This window comes from Equus asinus, chromosome 20 (assembly GCF_041296235.1).
Source record: "Equus asinus isolate D_3611 breed Donkey chromosome 20, EquAss-T2T_v2, whole genome shotgun sequence".
In the NCBI taxonomy this organism is placed as follows: Eukaryota; Metazoa; Chordata; class Mammalia; order Perissodactyla; family Equidae; genus Equus; species Equus asinus.
The window spans coordinates 75,609,481-75,616,380 of record NC_091809.1 but is presented as its reverse complement, the minus strand read 5'-3'; the positions used below and the strand labels follow the sequence as shown (position 1 = coordinate 75,616,380).

Here is a 6,900-nt window from a genome sequence, read left to right as displayed (position 1 = left end):
ACTTTCAGTCCCACTAATTGAGTCCCTAGTTATTAGTTATTGCTTACTGAGAGTCAGCTGTATTTGATCCTAAACTGTTTATTCCTGTTGTAGTTGTTATTGTTTTTATATAATTCAATAAAACATTATATAATTGGTGAAATATGAAATAGAACTTATTTCCCAAAAAGCTGAGTTGTATTTTTTTGAGAGCTTCAAAAGAAGTGAGGAGTTTATCAAAATTGCTTTTAAATGTGTAGGTGAAATGACGGGACATGATGGGATGGAAGTTGCTCATGTCACTTTTGCTCACACCTCGTCGGCTGGAACTTGGTCACATGGCCATGCCTCACTGCCTGTAGGCTGGGAAATGTAGTTTTTATTCTAGGAGGCCACATGCCCAGATGAAATTTGGGTTTCCATTACTTCAAGAGAGGTTGGGAGGAGTGGTATTGGGGGTAATCGGCTGGCAATCTCTGCCACAGTATACATAAGGCATTTTCTTCTATGATTCTTTGATTTGAACAATTTTTCTTTTCAATTACCTGTTGGATTCTTGGACTGTATTTCCTCAGATAAGAGGACTCTTACTGTGTAACTTAGCTTCCTGGGACACCAGACTCTCCCCCTGACTAAATCCTGTTCAGCCTCTGTTCATTCACTGTTTTTTTGTGCTTTCATTTATTTAGTCCACAGATGTTTATTGTTGCGTAAGGTGTTGGGCACCGAGGAAACGTGACAGGCAGGGAAGACAGAGCCCTGCCTTCTGGGTTCACAGTCTAGTCAGGATCCTCTGTAATTGGTGTAATGGGGCATATACAGAGCTCTGTGGGTGCACACAGAAGAAAGTGAGTTAGAGAAAACTCCTGGCAGGTGAATTTTGAGATGGTCGGGTGAGTGAGTGGGTGGCATTGGGGAGGCCATGAGATGAAAGAGCATTACGGCTGTGATCATGCTGCTCTGGACTCTCATTTGGAAGTTAGCGGTTGCTAGCCCCTACTTGCTTTTCCCTGTCCCCTCCCCCAGGTACATTTTTGCTTCCATCCTTCCACCCCTTGCCACACCTTCCTCCTGAACAGACATGCTCTCTTAACTACTGTGCCTTTGCCCACTCTTTCCTTCTGCCTGGAATGCCTTCCCCATCTTGTCATTCTGACAATCTTCTACTCATCTTGCCAGGCCCAGCTCAAATGAGCCACGCTCTAGTCTCACTCCCCTGACTCTGCCCACAGGGGCTAACCTCCCTTGCCTTTGGGCTCTCCTAGCACTTTACAGACTCTTCTAGAACATTGCCTTATTGTTTCATTTGCTAGTCTGTCTCCCCCAGCTGAATGTGAGCTCCTTGAGGGCAGTCAGGTGCTTTATTGCTGTCTGAGTCATGCACCTATCCAAGTGCCTTCTCTTTAGTGAGGGCTCAACAATGTCTGAGGAGGATGCAGGATTTTGGAGGAGTGGAATGAGCACTGGTCTAGGAGTCGGAAGACTTGGCTGGGCTCTACCTTTTAACATGGTGTATGACATTGGGCAACTCACTTCCTCAGTTTGCATCTCAGGTCCCCCTCTATAAAATGAGAGGACTGGATTTAATGATTTAATAATTGCTATGATTGTTACAAAACCATAATTCCAAAATATTCATCACTCCTACGGCCACCTTCCTAGGAGAGAAGTTGCTGGGCTTTGAATCATGTGAGTTTGCAACTGCGGTCATGACTGAAGACTGGACGTGAGGGAGGCGGTGTCTTCTGAGGTGGCCTGGCCTGTGATGTGTGCCTTAGGGAAGGGGAAGGTGAGTAACTACACCAAGCAAATGGTTTCTGTGGAGGAATTTGAACTCAGGGTTCAGGAGGTGGAGATACTCAGGGACAGGCACAGAGAAGTCAGTGGAAGCCATGAGGCTGAACAGGAGAGAGTAGAGAGCAAGAATCTGCCAGGAGGAATAGAAGCAGAGCAGAGAGAAGTGAGGGGATGCTCTTGGATGGTTAGAAGAGTTGTGGGGCCATGAATGACTGTGGCTGAGACAGTTCCCTCTGCTTCCTTACCTCCCACATGGCGGTTTAGATAATGTATGAGCTCTTTGCAATTTGTTTAACAAACACTTACTGTTTTAAGCATTTTATAATCCTTATAGTATAGGCACTCTCATTATCCCCATTCTCTGGAGGAGGAGCAGAGAGAATAAACGACTTTGTCAAGTACACAGTAGTAATGGCAGATACAGGACTCAATCCACGCTGCCTAGATCAGAGTCCAGGGACTTTGCCCTTATATAACAATGCTTCTTATAGCTGGCAAGCAGTTTTTGAGTGCCTACCATGTGCCAAATCCCATGCTAGGTACTTTACTATTAATTTCATTTAATCCTATATGTGGTGTCTCATTTAATTCTTGCACCAATTCTATGAAGCAGATACAAATACACCTATTCTACAGATGAGAAAACAGAGGCTCAAAAAAGTTAAATGCTTTGTCCAAGGTTAGGCAGCTGGCCAGTGGCAGAGCCAAAGGTGCCTGCTTGGAATGGTAAAGAAATAACTCTCAGCAGCTCCCTTCTGAATGATGGAGGCAGCTGAGCTCCTAATCTTTGGATCTGCCATTCACAGTGACAACCTGTGCACTATCTGTCATTTCAGGAACTGTGAAATATGAGACAGAGCCTCAGTATGTTAAGAATTCACAGGCATTTCTAGAGGCTGCAGCTGAAGTGGGCTTTGGGGGAGAAGAGAGAGCGTGGAGAATATAGCTTGCTTTAGTTTGAAATGAGCTATTTCTCTCTCATCTTTTCTGCCTTCTGTTTAATTGCTTTATAGAGATAAATAAAGTTGGGTATATTTGGCAGCCCTCAATAGGGCTCGGATTCGTGGTTCTGTCTTCACTGCTGCTGAAGATGGTGAAACTGTTTTGTTAATGGTGGATTTGTTAACTGAAATTTTCTTCTTTTATATTTGTATTCTTTTTTGGATTGTATAAGAAAATGATATGCAAGTGATACCCCAGCCCTAGGCAAACAAACAGATGCATAAAAACAGATTCATAAAAGTATGCAAATGGAAAATAAACCTCAGGGCTAACTAGCCTTGCTGTCTGAAACCATTTCCTTCAGGTGTCTGGGCCTTTGTCAGATCAGTCTTAAACTGGGAGATAAGAAATCCAGTCAAAAGCAACATGGTTGCTGGGAAGATCCAGTAAGATAATAGTTCTTCTTTGATTTTGTTTACGCTTTTGTGTTGTCAGATTCACCTCTTAAGTCCTCTCACTGGCTCTGGGAGTTGAACAGCTTTATTCCCATTTTACACATAAAAGAATAAGCTTTCAGATATTATCTGGCTGGGCTGTGGCCACCCAGCTAGTATATGGCAACCTCAGGACTGCTAGTAACTCTCTGCTCAGGGACAAGGCGTTGTTAAAATTATTCCAAAACAATACTACACACAGAGGAGTCACAATATTTATCTTTTTCTCTTAATTGGTTTTTCTGGTATAAAATTAATGAGTTCATTGTTTTAAATTCAAACTCCTTAGAAGCGCAAGTCTAAGAAAGTATCTTTGAATCCCACCTTTCAAATACAAACGCTGTTAACAGTTTGCTGTATATTTTTCCAGGTTTTACGGCATCATCACTATTTGCAATAATGTAGTAAGTCACATTGAGGATGTTGTAGTTGCGAGGTGCTTTTACATAAATGATCTCCAGGCACGTGTGTCTACCTTAACTTCCTTTTCAGGTGATTAGAGAGGATGTTGAGCCGGTGCCTTTGAGGACGGTAATGATCCAGTGAATGAGATTTGTATGGGCCTGAGGTCCTAAGAGGAAGCATTTGAACTGAGCTGACTGCTCCCTTCAGACCGAGGAGTCGGCTGCCCTCCCTTCAGTCAGCGCTGATGAGCTGTTTGACAGAGCTCAGTGGTTGTTTTGACATTTCGTAGACACAGCCTCAGCCAGAAGGAAGGCAGCCATCTCCCGAATTTTCAGCAGCTGGGACCCACAGGTTTATAATAAATTAATTTGCAAAAATTTGAATGGCTTGAATTGAACCGAGAAGTTGAATATTCTAACAACTATACAAGGCGGATCGTAGACTGTTGGCACTGGGAGGGGCCTCAGAAATCACCTAGTCTAGTCTATTCCTTCGATTTGATGGTGAAGAGAACTGAACTCCAAGGCTGGGAAGAGATTGACTTGTATATATAGTTCTATTTGGTTGGAAAAATGTTTTCCCAACACCAATTATGTGCTAGATGCTTGCAAGGTGTTTGGGTTTGATCTGTTTTCAGCCTTCAAAGCACTGACAGTCCATGATTCACTGTCCAAAATATCATAAAAGGGTGAGAGGAAGTACTCTAAAAATGTTCATGAAGGAAGAGAGGTAAACCTGCCCTCTTGCCATGGCTTTGAAATATACACCAGAGAGAAAGAACCAGCTCAATAACTGCCTTCCCGATACAACCTTCTGTCCCCCCTGCCACCTGCAAGACCTCTCCCCCGTGACCTCCCCACGCCTTCACCTGCACCTCCTCTGTAACATTTGAACTCTCTGCCTCACGTCATAGTCCCCTCCCTCATCAAACTGAGGCCAATTCTGGAGCAAAGGCTGTGTCGTGCTGATATTTTATTCCTAATGCCTGGCATGCACATTGAATAAATGCTTGTCAATTGGTGAATGAATTTTTGCTTCTTTGAGGCAGATTGTGCTTTTCATGGTGTCATACATGGCTTCCAAAATATACAGTCTGGAGTGTTAGATCAGATAGGTGTGCAGACTTGGGAATATAAATTCAATGTACAGCACACTGGCCTCCACATCACATTCTTCCCTCAGGGTGTAGCCCGTATGTTCCTGCTGTGAGTTTTGGCAATGTGCTTGGTGTCATCGACCAAGATCAAAGCTGGTGCTCTTCTTCCTTTGTGGAGTGTCTATAGAGGCAATATTTGGTCTATGGTCCATTGATCATTGCTAAAAATGTCTAGGTTAAGTCCCTGTAGTGCATATTTATGACATTTATGCTGTCTCACATCCAAACACTCCTATCTTTCATCCCTAGACTGAAAACTGAAGTGGCAGATTCTCTGCCCCCAGTTCCCTGGCAGCCAGAGTATGGGTCTGGCCTTGGGACAGTGGATCTGAAGTAAGTGATAGAAGGAAGCAGAGGAGTTCTGAATTCATCCTGAGTGGGTAGAGACAGGGATCTGTGGTATACATTTGGCAGCTACAGTGTCAGCACTAGCAGCCGGGGTCTAGCACCAGTGCTGTTGGCAGTGCCCATGGCACCAACTTGACTGGGTGTAATTTGGTTATAGGTCTCTTTGGTTCTGCCCTATTTTCTGATCCTTATTGCTGAACTTCCCCATCAGGTCTATGAGCTATCCAATATCTTTTTACTGATTTTCTTTTCTGCTTAAGCTAACCCAGATTGTTTTCTGTTATTTGTAACTAAGAATGTTGACAAATACAGTCACAAAATAATAATATCCATGTTTGGAATCACTTGGGTTTTAAACATCGATTTTAAACTTCAGACTCTGCTCTTATACTTTGTGACTGCTTCTAGAAGAAAAAGCTTGAGTTGGTGTGGAAGGATGATAGGACAGTGAGCATCACCCACTGAAGGGGACTATGTAAGACATCAAACTCACCTGTTGGAGGGAGTTTACCCACGGTAAAATGAGTTGAAATCTTGCTCTCAAGTTTTCTTTGCTACAAGTATCTGTGTATCATGGACTAAGAGATGAAAATCACAGGATCATCAGAAAAATCTAAAAGTAAAATATCTTGAGATATGTATTTGACGAGGATTTTAGGCTGGTTACTTTTAAAACTACAGATGAGAAGCAGGCTCCGAGGACTAGAATTTTGCTTGCCCTTCTGAGAGACATTTGCGTTTGTGAAGGAAGGGGGTGTGACCTTGTAGGGACCCGAAATTGGCCACCCCAGGATGTGTCTCTTTGGCATCAGGATTGTTTTGGGCTGATTGCTTTCGATAAACTGGGACAGGGAAGGAGGCTCTGGGGAATGGAACTTGCCCTTGTTGGGACACATTTACATTTGTAAGGTAAATCTCTATCTGTAAAAGGTGCCTCCCTCTCTGTACCAGGAAGAAGAGGAGAGATGACCTTGTCCCCAGAAGCTCTTAATGGGGAAGGCAAGAACTTAAGTTGGTTGCTGTCTGGCAATCTCATGTAACTGGTTTAGGGTGGTGGCGTCTAACCTTTCTAACCTTTACTTAATCCGATTTGATTCTTGTCTAAAAGTCATGGGATCACCCAATGACCAGACCCCACCTGCACTGATACCATTTTAACTTTTTTTTCATGTTCTTTCCTTTGTCTTGTAAAGAGATGAATCATATACCTATGCCTTAAATTTAGCCCTAACCCTCAACTCGGGGCAGCAGCAGGAGCTCTGACTGCCCGTGGGTCTTGTCCCCACACACCGGCTCTGACTGCCCATGGGTCCTGTCCCCATGCCAGCGGGGGCAGCAGAAGCAGCAGCAGCAGCAGAAGCTCTGACTGCCCATGGGTCCTGTCCCCATGCTATTCCACACTATTCTCTAAATAAAAGAGCACTACTGCCAGATCTTAAGAGTCTAAGAAATCTTTCTTTCGACTCCTCGGCTCACCGACCCCGCATCAAAATGACTTAACAAAAGGTGCTCAGGAAAAAACACTGAAAATAAAAGAATCTGGTCAGAAGCCAACCAAGACTCTTTGAGTTATTTCTAGAAAAATTCTTTGTGGTTTTCATTTATGAGATAGGCAAAAATTTAAATGTTTGATAACATCCAGTGTTGGTGAGGTAAAAAAACAGGCACTTTAAAAAGATATTTGTTTATTTATTACTTTTTTCTGTGGTAGCATTGGTTTATAACATTATATAAATTTGAGGTGTACATTGTAATATATTTCAAATTCTCTGTAGATTA

General features: G+C 43.1%; 1 long non-coding RNA gene across 1 annotated transcript in view; it reads left to right on the top strand.

Annotated features, from left to right (window-relative positions):
- Nucleotides 1–1,641: 1,641 nt before the first annotated feature.
- Nucleotides 1,642–6,900, top strand: part of LOC139041125 (uncharacterized) — a 42,701-nt gene continuing 37,442 nt past the window's right edge. The window contains exon 1 of the long non-coding RNA XR_011495784.1: nucleotides 1,642–1,768. This is a non-coding gene — a long non-coding RNA (uncharacterized lncRNA). The remainder of the gene's footprint in view (nucleotides 1,769–6,900) is intronic.